This window comes from Dermochelys coriacea, chromosome 11, assembly GCF_009764565.3.
Source record: "Dermochelys coriacea isolate rDerCor1 chromosome 11, rDerCor1.pri.v4, whole genome shotgun sequence".
Taxonomy (NCBI): Eukaryota; Metazoa; Chordata; order Testudines; family Dermochelyidae; genus Dermochelys; species Dermochelys coriacea.
In genome coordinates this window covers 77161580-77171759 of record NC_050078.2, presented here as the reverse complement: position 1 = coordinate 77171759, position 10180 = coordinate 77161580, and the positions used below count along the sequence as shown (strand labels likewise).

Below are 10180 nucleotides of genomic sequence, written 5' to 3'. Positions count from 1 at the left end.
ATCCTGTTTTTTATCTTAACATTTCTCCTCCCTTGTGCCAGACAATTCCTATTACTTTTCGAGTGCAACAATTATTTACAAAGAAAATCAACATCATACTTATAAATTTCTAAATTTGGAAGCCCTACTCCAGACATTCTCTGATTATACCTAAGTATTTCACATTATTTAAGACTTACAATAGAAAAGGTGACATTTTTCGCATAGAGAATGATGTCGATCTGACTCGCAAGGCAAACAAATGTGGAGATGCTAATTGGGGATGAAAGGCAGATTATTCACGGTATATTTGATTTACAGGGAACGCAATGTGTAGTTCATAGTTAGCCTGGCGTGAAAACACTGCATAAGAAAGCAGGGTGTGACTCCAGTTTGGCAATTTTGAATTTATTAGCTAGGTTGGGAGGGAGAAAGAGGTTTATACATATGCAAATTATAAGAGATTCTTGCCTAGATTAACAATACTCTCATTTAACCATTTTAGTTTCTGTAGCTGGGGAGGTGAACGCCTGACCTTGGCTGATGAGGATCCTTAACCCGTGTACCACATGATATGAATCATTTTCTTATTGTCTTCCTAGATGGATCCTACTTGGGGACAAGTAGAGGTGGATTGCTTTTCTAATTTTTGAGGGCCAGAAGAAATCGTTAGATATCCATCATTCAAGGTATCTCTCTACCATATATCCCTTACATCTGCAATAATTGCAGGTAATCATCCATTTTTATTCCCTCAACTTGGATTTGAATTGCTTGCCTCCTTAAATGTTCAGAAAATGGAAGTTACTGTAACTGGAAGCTCTTTGAGATGTGTGGTCCCTACGTGTATTCCATACATGGGCATCATGCGCCCAGGTCTGGTGTCGAACAGTGTCTATTGGCCTGCACATGTACAGTAGGTTCCTGGTGCTTCCAAGTGAGGACATAAGTGGTGGTGCAGGTTGATGCCCCCTCAGTTACTCTTCTTACAATGAATCTAACCAGATCAGAAGCAGAAGCAGAGGACAGGTAGTGGAATATAGATAGGGACCACACATCTCAAAGAACTTCTAGTTGTAGTAAGTAACCTCCATTTCTTCTTCTTCCAGTGCTGGTCCCTATGTGTATTCCACACGTGGGCGATTGACAAGCAGCACTCAGATTGGAGCTGGGGTGGGGCGGGCAAGGAAGGTGGCAGCAAAGATACATACAGTACTACAGATCCCACTGCTGAATCCACAGCAGAGGCCTGGCCTAGTGCATATTGTCTAGCAAATGTGCATCTGGCACGCCAGTTGGCTGCTCTTCCTATGTCCTGCACCAGGACTTCCTGCAGTGATGCTAGAGTAGTGGCCTGTGCTCTCATGGAGTGGGCTGTTACATCCCCAGCAGGCTATCCTGTAGCACTCCATGATGCAGCCAGAAACCCACTTAGAGATTCTTTGAGAGGATATAGCTTGACCTCGAGATCTCTCTGCTGTTACGATAAAGAGCCTTGATGGCTTTGATAAATGTGTTTCTTTGCAGGTAAAAAGCCAGTGCATGCAGGACAACGAGGGAGTGAAGTCTCTTGTCCTTCGGGAGAAGCGGGGAGGTGGGGGTTGGAAAAAAGGTAAGTTACAGTAAGTAACTACAGGTTAGCAAATACGCTGGTTGGTGTGAAATTCAGAGACGGCCTTGGGGAGAAATGTAAGGTGGCAGGGAAGGGATGCCTTTGCCTTCTCAAAGACTGTATGGGGAGGGTCAGCTATGATGGCCCCTAGCTCGCTGACCCGCCTGGCTGAAGTGATAGCTTACCATAAGCGGGTCTTGACTAAAACGTCAAAAGTGGCTCCTAGCAGGGGGCTGGGAACCGGTTCTGGTCGCGGTGGTAGAGGGGACTGAGAAGCAGGCCCTCTGAGTCTGTTGTTTGTGTTGAGGCTTGGCAGGACATCAGTAGAAGAAAGCAGGAAGTAGAGGAGGTGGTCGTGGTTTACAGGTCGAGCTTGAGTCTTTAACAAAATGAAGAGAGTCATCGGTTTTCTCAATAAAGAGGTTTGACTCATCGAAGGGAAGGTCCCGGAGAGTATTCTACGCTCCCTGGGAAAGCTCGAGGATTGCAACCACTCACACAGGAATGTTATTAAACATTGGTGTTTAATGTACATTAAAATCCCATCAATTATGTGTACATTAAAATCCCATCAATTATGTCAAGATTTCCCTCAAAGGATTTGTAAAGTGAATCCTTAAGGAGAGGATTATTCCTAATCCAACCTCCTACTAGAGCTCCTGGGGAAACTAATTTATGCAGATGTTGGATGGTCTGACTTAAAACTTGAACTTGCCTTTGCAGTTCCTTTAAGTCTGGAATGACATCCTGAACCTCTCTCTTCAAGGGGGCTACTGGGGTAAGGTTAGGGATGTGTTTTACTGTAACCCGAGTACACATCCACCCATCTCCTTCCGCTGCTCCTTGCTTAGCCAATCAACCTGCTTTCTGATTTTAACGGCCAAAGGATCCGTATTATAATGACCTTTAACCTCTTTAAGGAAAGGAGGGTCTTGTAACCAGAGGCTTTATCAACTATGTAAGACACCTACATAGGGTATTTTATCCCAGACCCATCAGTAAAGGTGAAACCACTATTAAGCCAAAATGGCAAAACCTGTCAAAAAGTTGCACACCCAAGCAGAATCTGAAAACAGAATAACTGCTTAATCCTGAAGATGTGTATATTAATTTTTGCATTTTGTGAAGTAGTGACCTAGGCCACACACACGCATACTGAGCTGAATGAGGAGTACATGCATGACTTATTTCTAAAGGCTTAGCACGTGTTTCTTGAGGCGGCATCAGATCTACCCCAAATCTAGTAGGGGATTTCCCTGAGTCATAACAGCTCTGCCGCAGAGCTGATACGGGAGGCTTGAGGGTTCCTGGAGCGCATGCTGCAACGCCAGGAATCCCACGCTGCCGCGGCCAGGGGAACACATTATCTTTCTCCCACTGCACCTTCCCATGGAGGGAAGAACGTGAGAGGTGAGTTGGAGACTCTCCCTGGCTTACAGATAACCAGAGATGACCCGTGCCTGCCAACAGGGGGACGGGACAGGGGGACGGTGCAGAATGAGGCCAGCTGGTCTTCAGCAGTGTTACCGAGCATGCTCAGTCCATGTGAGCATGCTGACTACAAGCAAAGCAGGCACTTGACATTAGACACATCATTACCTGTTTAAAGTTCTGGGTTATTGAGAACCCAAGGCCCTCGAATGGGCAGGGGTCAATCTGCTAACTAACTAACCCAGCCCAGCAGGGGAACCGGCCTGGGGCTAGGACGGTTCACTGAATCCAAAGCAGAGAGCAGGTTCAGTTTCTCCTTTAGCACCCGACTGTGACTTGTGGGGACACAATTAGGTTCACAGGGGGAACTTCCTGTTGGGGGACAGACAGGGAGGTCTCAGGGAGCCAGGAGTAAATCATCCTTGGAGATTTAAAAAAATTGTAGATCCTTTTCTAACACAAAGTTTTGGACCCAACTAGGGGTGACTCTATTGTGGGCCTCATTGTGGTGAAGAAAGATGAACACATCACTAGACTGGATGGTAACAGTTGCCCTGGGGCCAGTGACCATGACTTGACTAATCAATAAGGATCGATAGGGGACAGCCCCAACCAGCCATATTTACATTTGGTGCACTGAAAGGGCTAACTTTCCAAATCAGCTCTCTCCCTCCTGGGGTGGCAGCTGCCTACTCTCATGATTTGGCCCTCCAGCCAGGCCAGTTCCAAGCTTCTGGGTTAGTCCATAAACAAAAGCCAGGGAATCAACACCCAACAACTGGTTAGTAGGTGTGAGGGGGAAATGCCTCCATCTCTGGGTATAACAGAAGCAGGTCGTCTCTTCCCTCAGGGAGGGACCTTCAGGCAGTTGCAGTGGGAGAGATCCTGCCTTCCCTCAGGACCTGCAAGGTAGAGGTCGTCCTCTTGCCTGGTCTGCCCACAAGTGAGCTGTTCTGCTCCCTTTGAAATCCTCCCCCAGTCTGTGCATCCCCTGCAGGTGGTGTTGGGGTGGGGTTGGCTGAAACCAGAGCAGCTCCTTAAACCCTTCTTGCCCAGTGTGAGGTTTATATTCCCCATCACAAGGCCAAACAGAGGGCAAAAAACCTTGAAGTTACAGCTTTCCATATTGTTAACGGCTAACAAGCCTAGCTGGCCTGAGGGCCTATTTTTACAAGTAGAGACTTTTGTTATATTGGGTACGCTGATCTAATGCTGCAGGTGCATATTTTGGGCAGAAAATTATTACCCCAGCTAGCAGTAACAATGTGAATTTTGAATCCTTTTTTACCCTGGCTTGTCCTTAACTCCTTGGAAGGTGACTTTAGATGATGCTTCCTGCAGCAGGCATTCTTTTGCCCTGAATCATCCTGGCTTTTCTGTTGGCAGGCTCACTCGGAAGGAGGGTTGATGCTGTTCACGCACCATTTCCCTGAATAGCTCCTCTGCATACTTCGATGGGATCCCACCACTTGCCTGGAAAATTACTAGGTTCTCCAATATTTCTAAAATATTAAGGGCTCCCCCGCCACAAACAAAGTCAGAGCCAGTATTGGTAAATATCCCCAAAACACGACTTCAGCCTACCCTGCCTCAGCCAGATTCAAAATTGCCAAGGAGGAGAGGGACACGGTCCATGAAAAGAGACTGCTCCAGGGGCTCCTGGATGAACAGAGGAGGAGCAGGGTGCAGGACCGATTGCTCAGGGAGAGAATGCTGGATATGTGGGCCAGCAGGGTGGTTCATCCAGCTCACGTCACAGCGCCAGCGCCAGCACCAGTGCATGTGCCAGCTGCAGTGTCTGCAGGTACGCAGGTGCATGTAAACATGACTGTGGAATGGTGTTCCTGGTCCTGGTTCACAATGGTTGGAGGGTGGAGTTTGTGGCAGGATCAGTGAGCAAAATTACAGATGGAGTTTCTGTTCCAAACTATTGACAGTTGTGTGTCTGAGGGAAAGATCCTCTAACCCCTCTATCCAAGAGACATACTGCTGTCTCCAAGACCAGTACGGTGTCAGAGCACACAATGGTTTATGCCATATGCTACACATTTTCTGACCAGCCCTGAAATTCCCTGATTAATGTTTTTCTGACACTTAATAGCTTTTATATTTTCGCTGTAGCGATTATTCAGATTATTAGAGACAAATCGGCCAGGTCCTGCTCCCACGTGGTGCCTCACTTTCCCCCTCTCTGACATAAGGATAATCCTGACCCACATTCAGAAAGTCTTTGATCCTCTGCTCTTGCTTCCCAAGTCCTTGCCCTCCTTGCCCAACCCCGGCCTCTGCCCTATTCCCCAAACTTCCATGCCCATGTTAGTGCCTATCCCACCCCCCAACCTGCAAGGTCTCATACAGTCTCCTGCCAGCAAACGGAAGCTGCCCCTGGAACTGGAGCTGCAATCGTATGACCTGAGTGCTGTCCTGCACCATGTTCACCATGTGCAGGTAGATCATCAAGCGCCACCTCTGTCCCAGGTGCAGGATGGCCTCTGGTCCCTGCTCCCTCAGGCGTCTGGAGTGCTAACATAGGGGTGGGGTTGACAGAGCATGAGAACAGCCCGTGAGGTTAAGAAATGGCAGGGAGATTGTACATTTACAAACTACCAAGGGGAGTGATGGATTCTCCATCTCTTGATGTCTTTTAATGAAGACTAGATGCCTTTCTGGAACGTGACTGGTCAAAACCTAGCTGCTGTGCTATACAGAAGGCCTGTGATATGGGGTCAGATTAAATGCTCTAATGGTCCCTTCTGGCCCGAAAGTCGACTAATTGATGAAAAACTGAGTGTAGCATGGGGAGCAGCCTCTGATGTTTTAATATGTGGCCTGATGGCTCCCCAGAATCAACAGTCATTGAGTGGGGTGATCCACAGGGAGCAGCTCAACCATCCAAAGGGGCTGGCCAGGGGCAGGGGAGGCGTGGGTGTGGCAGTGACATCACAAGGGCCTTTGGCAGGACCTCAGCCTATTGGTCAAAGGTGGCGGGGAGGTGGCGACCTCACCTCACCTTGCTAAGCTTCGCTGCAGCAAGTCTCCTTCTCGAGGTCTCTCCTTGAGGACTGCGAGAGAATTCGGGTTCACGTACGTGAGCATGAGGAGGACACTCGAGTTTTCTCCTTTCTTTTTACTGATTTTACTAGAAAACGGACGTCCCTGTTTAGAAGGTAAGAGCCCCTGAGAGGTCTGGAACCTGTTCAGCATGATCCACCTGGTGCTGGCTGAATTCTAGGCACAGAGAACACTAGGTTAAGGTGGCAGAATTTTATTCCCTACCTAAGACTTTGTTCCATAGAATCACTGGGGACATTGGGGTTTCTCCTTTTTGGTTTTCTTTTTCCTCCATCCCTCCCTCCTTTCTCTTCTTCTCTTGCTTTTTTTCTCCTTTTCCCTGCTCCCATCCCACCACCAGGAGCTGGGGGCTTGGGGGAGTGCACTGCAGCTCTCATTCTGGGATGCCCACCCAAAAAGGTGGGGCTGGAATATTTACATCTCCAGTGAACCCCTCCAGTGGTGACCTGGGCCATCCTTTGGGCTCTTTGGTGAGAATGCTCAGCCTCCCGCCCCTCAGTCTCTACCCTGATTGGATGAGCAGGGGGTTATTGACAGGGAGAAGACTCAGGTCCTTGTTGTTCTCTGTTAAAACCAAGCAAATAAGTCATAACCAATTATATGTTTGGCTAATTTTGACTCGTCTCTGCATTAATTGTCTCTGAGCACTTCATGATTCTCGCTAACATTCCAGTTCTTCTAAAATACTTGCTGAATAATTACTATGAGCTCTTGTTGGTGTGGAGCTCATTTGGGAGCACTTTATTCTGATCATTCAAGGTATGAAATTCAAGATGTGGTGGCTAGTTTGAAAATCAAGATTCCTGGGTCCTATTCCCAACTCTGCCACTGACTGGCTGTGTGACCTAAGACAAGCCACTTCTCCTTTCTCAGCCTTCGTTTCTCCCTCTGTTAAGTAGAGATAACAATCCTCTCCTCCCTATCTCACGGAGGGTGGAGGATGGGGATCCACTGGAGAGTGTCCCTAGTAGCATTGCATAATATGAGGAGTCCCATCATGTTGAGTCGTATCAGATTATGACATAATATGACAGCTGAAAGATTCTATTTTATTATTTTGAAATTGTTAAGAGCAGCAGCTACTTAGCTCAGACTGAAGCAACTCATCTATTTTTCTAGATCACAGTGTCTCCTTTTACTGTGCAATGAAACAATTTAATACACTGTGACAACCAGGAGATGCTTTTGTTTGGCAAACAAGTATTTTTGCAGAGAATTTGCATCCAACTTGTTATGATTTCAAGAAAAAAACGGTTTAGTCTGAATGCGATTTTCTGACCAAAAACAGCTTCCCTGAAAATGTTCCCACCATCTGGATTCCTAGGCTGTATCCCTGCCTCTGGGGGAGAGGGGAGAGGGGGCAGTTGTCTGTTAGAACTGGTGGCTTCTCTTTCTGGCTCTGCCACTGCCTTGCTCTGTGGGACCTTGGGTAGGTCACCTCCCTTCTCTGTACCTCAGGACCCATCTGTCCCATGGGAACAGGGACAATTCTCTAACTCTGGGCAGTGGTGAGCTGGGGTGAGATAAGTGGCGTCAAAGCCCTCTGCAAAGGAGAAAGGGGTGTTTCAGGGTATTGAGCACCAAGGAATTCTAAACTTTTCAAAAATAGCTAGTCTGTGGCAAGAAGAAATGGTTGGGGCCAAATTTGAATCGTTGTCTTTTTTAAAGCCTGTTCAGGAGTGTGAGTCCCACTATTTTAGTCACCTGGGGTCCTTTGCCAGGAGGAGAGAGAGGTTTCTGCCTCCATTTTTGTGGCCTTAACAAACCAGGTGCTGTGCACCAATTCTCTTCTGAGATCCCAGAAAAAGAATATCTTCCCATCCATTAACAAGCCAGTACCTATCGTTAAAAGGGAACAAAGAGGACCCCTACGGACTAGCCAGCCTCACTTCCATACCTGGAAAGATGCTGGAACACATTATTAAACAATCAGTTTGTAAGCACCTGCAGGGTAATTGGCTTATCAGGACTAGTGCGCATGGATTTGTCAAGAACAAATTGCTCGAAACCAATCCAATTTCCTTCTTTGACAGGGTTACTGGCCTAGTGGAGGTGGGTGAACAGTAGACGTGATAGATCTTGATGTTAACAAGGCTTTTGACACAGTCTCATAGGACCTTCTCACAAGCAGACTAGGGAAATGTGGTCTAGATGCACTTAGGATAATGTAAGTGCACAACTGGTTGGAAGCTCCTTCTCCATGTATGGCTGTCCAACTGAGAGGGTGTACTTAGTGGGTCGGGCAGAGATCAGTCCAGGGTCCGGTACTATTCAATCTTTTCATTAAGGATTTGGAAAATGGAGTGGAGTGTGTGCTTATAAAATGTGCAGATGACACCAAACACTTTGGAGCACAGGATTAGAATTCAAAATGCCCTTAAAAAATTGGAGACTTGGTCTCCTTGAGCCAAACTCCAGGCTTGACTCCTCTCTATAGACTGGGCAGAACTGAAACCCCAGAGGGTTTCACTCCTGGGCAGTGCACGCTGACCTTTAATGGTCAGATGCTGCTTAATGCTGACAGAGCAGCTTTTCCTGCACTTTACATGAATGGGAAAGTATTAAATCCCCATTTGACCGCTGGGGACAGAGCCATAGAGAGGGGGAGCAACTGGCCCAAAGGCCCACAGGTCAGTAGGAAAACCAGCAATGGAACCCAGGAGTTCTGCCTCCCAATGTCCTGGTCCAGTCACTATACCAGAGCACACTCCCTCTCAGAGGCAGGGGGACCGGACATGAGGGCCTGGTTGTAATTGCTGGCTGTGGAAGGGAGTGTGCAGCAGTGGTCAGTGAAGAGGCCTGGAAGTAAGGATTCCTGGGTCCCTTCCCTGGCTTTGACACATGGGGTGACTCTGAATCAGGAGCTTCCCCTCCTCAGGCCTGTTTCCCATCAGTAGGGTTGGGGTCCCAGACCCTACAGCCCAAGGGGGTGGGAGGCTTCCTGCAGGTGTGTAAAGTGGCGGGATGGCAGGATAGGCACTGTCACCCCCACACTAGCGCGGTGTTCTGCACTCCCTGCTGCTGGCTGAGTTTCTCCATCCCTTGGCAATAAGACAGACTCATCACCTTGCCTGCTGGCTGGGCAAGGTAACTCCTCAGGTCACCACCCTCTCCAGCCTGCCTTGGGCTTGGGGAGTGAGAAGGAGGGCGAGGGACAGCTGGCGACCCTGAACAGCCGCCATCCATCGCTCCATCACCTAGAGCAAGTGAGTGGCATTAGGGTTCCTCTGTGGCTTCCCCTGTCTGTCTGGGGAGAGGCAGAAATAGAGGGGGGAATGAGATTTCAAAGGAGATTTCATTTGCAAACAGCCCCCAGGATCCCCTCACTCTCTGACCGGGCAGGGCCTTCTCCAGAGCCATCTCCAGAGTGTTTGGAAAGGTCCCAGCAATGGGGCTCCCAGCCCTTCCCTGATGGGAGACTGTTCCCCAGGCTGACAGTCTCTGAGCTGGGCCAGACCTTGTGAGCTGCTGACAATGGAAATCAATGGGAAACGAGGGGGCCCTGGGCTTCCTCAGACTTGGGATATTGTGACCTTGATGTGGGGAACGGTTTCCAAGGAGGAGTCCCAACTCCTGGGTTCTGTTCCTTCTCTCGCCTGGGTGGGAGTATGGGCTGGGACTGCATGAGGGGGCTGCTTCTCCAAAGTGATGGATGGTCTTTGTGACTGACCCCACTGCTCTAAAAGGAGGAGGCTCCCCGGCACTGCAGCACCAGGGATGACGGGGGGAAAGTTGGGAGCAGATCATGCAATGAACTCCTGCCAGTGTGTGCAGCTTGCACTCCCTGCACCCCTGTGGGGGGAGGCGGAGCTGCTCTGGCTGGGTTAGGGATGGGGTGGGACTGAAAAGGCCCATTAGTGAGAGGCTGCCTTGACCCCAGACTCATGCCTGCTCCCCGCTCGGGTCCAGGACGGCCAGGCTCCTAAGGGTGTTCAGGAAGGAGGCTTTGCAGGTGGCCCCAGAGCCTGAGGGAAGCGGCTGCCATCTTCCCCAGGAGCAGAGCAGCCCCGCTGGTGGGGAAGGAGCTCCTGGCTGGGCCAGGAGGTGGACGTGCCCAGCCTTCTGGCGGAGGAACCCGCTCCCGGC

General features: G+C 49.1%; 1 long non-coding RNA gene across 1 annotated transcript; it reads left to right on the top strand.

Annotated features, from left to right (window-relative positions):
• Positions 1 to 3035: 3035 nt before the first annotated feature.
• LOC122458218 lies at positions 3036 to 10180 on the top strand. Its single transcript, XR_006278134.1, has 3 exons — positions 3036 to 3047; positions 4937 to 4941; positions 10100 to 10180. It is a non-coding gene; the product is annotated as an uncharacterized LOC122458218 (long non-coding RNA).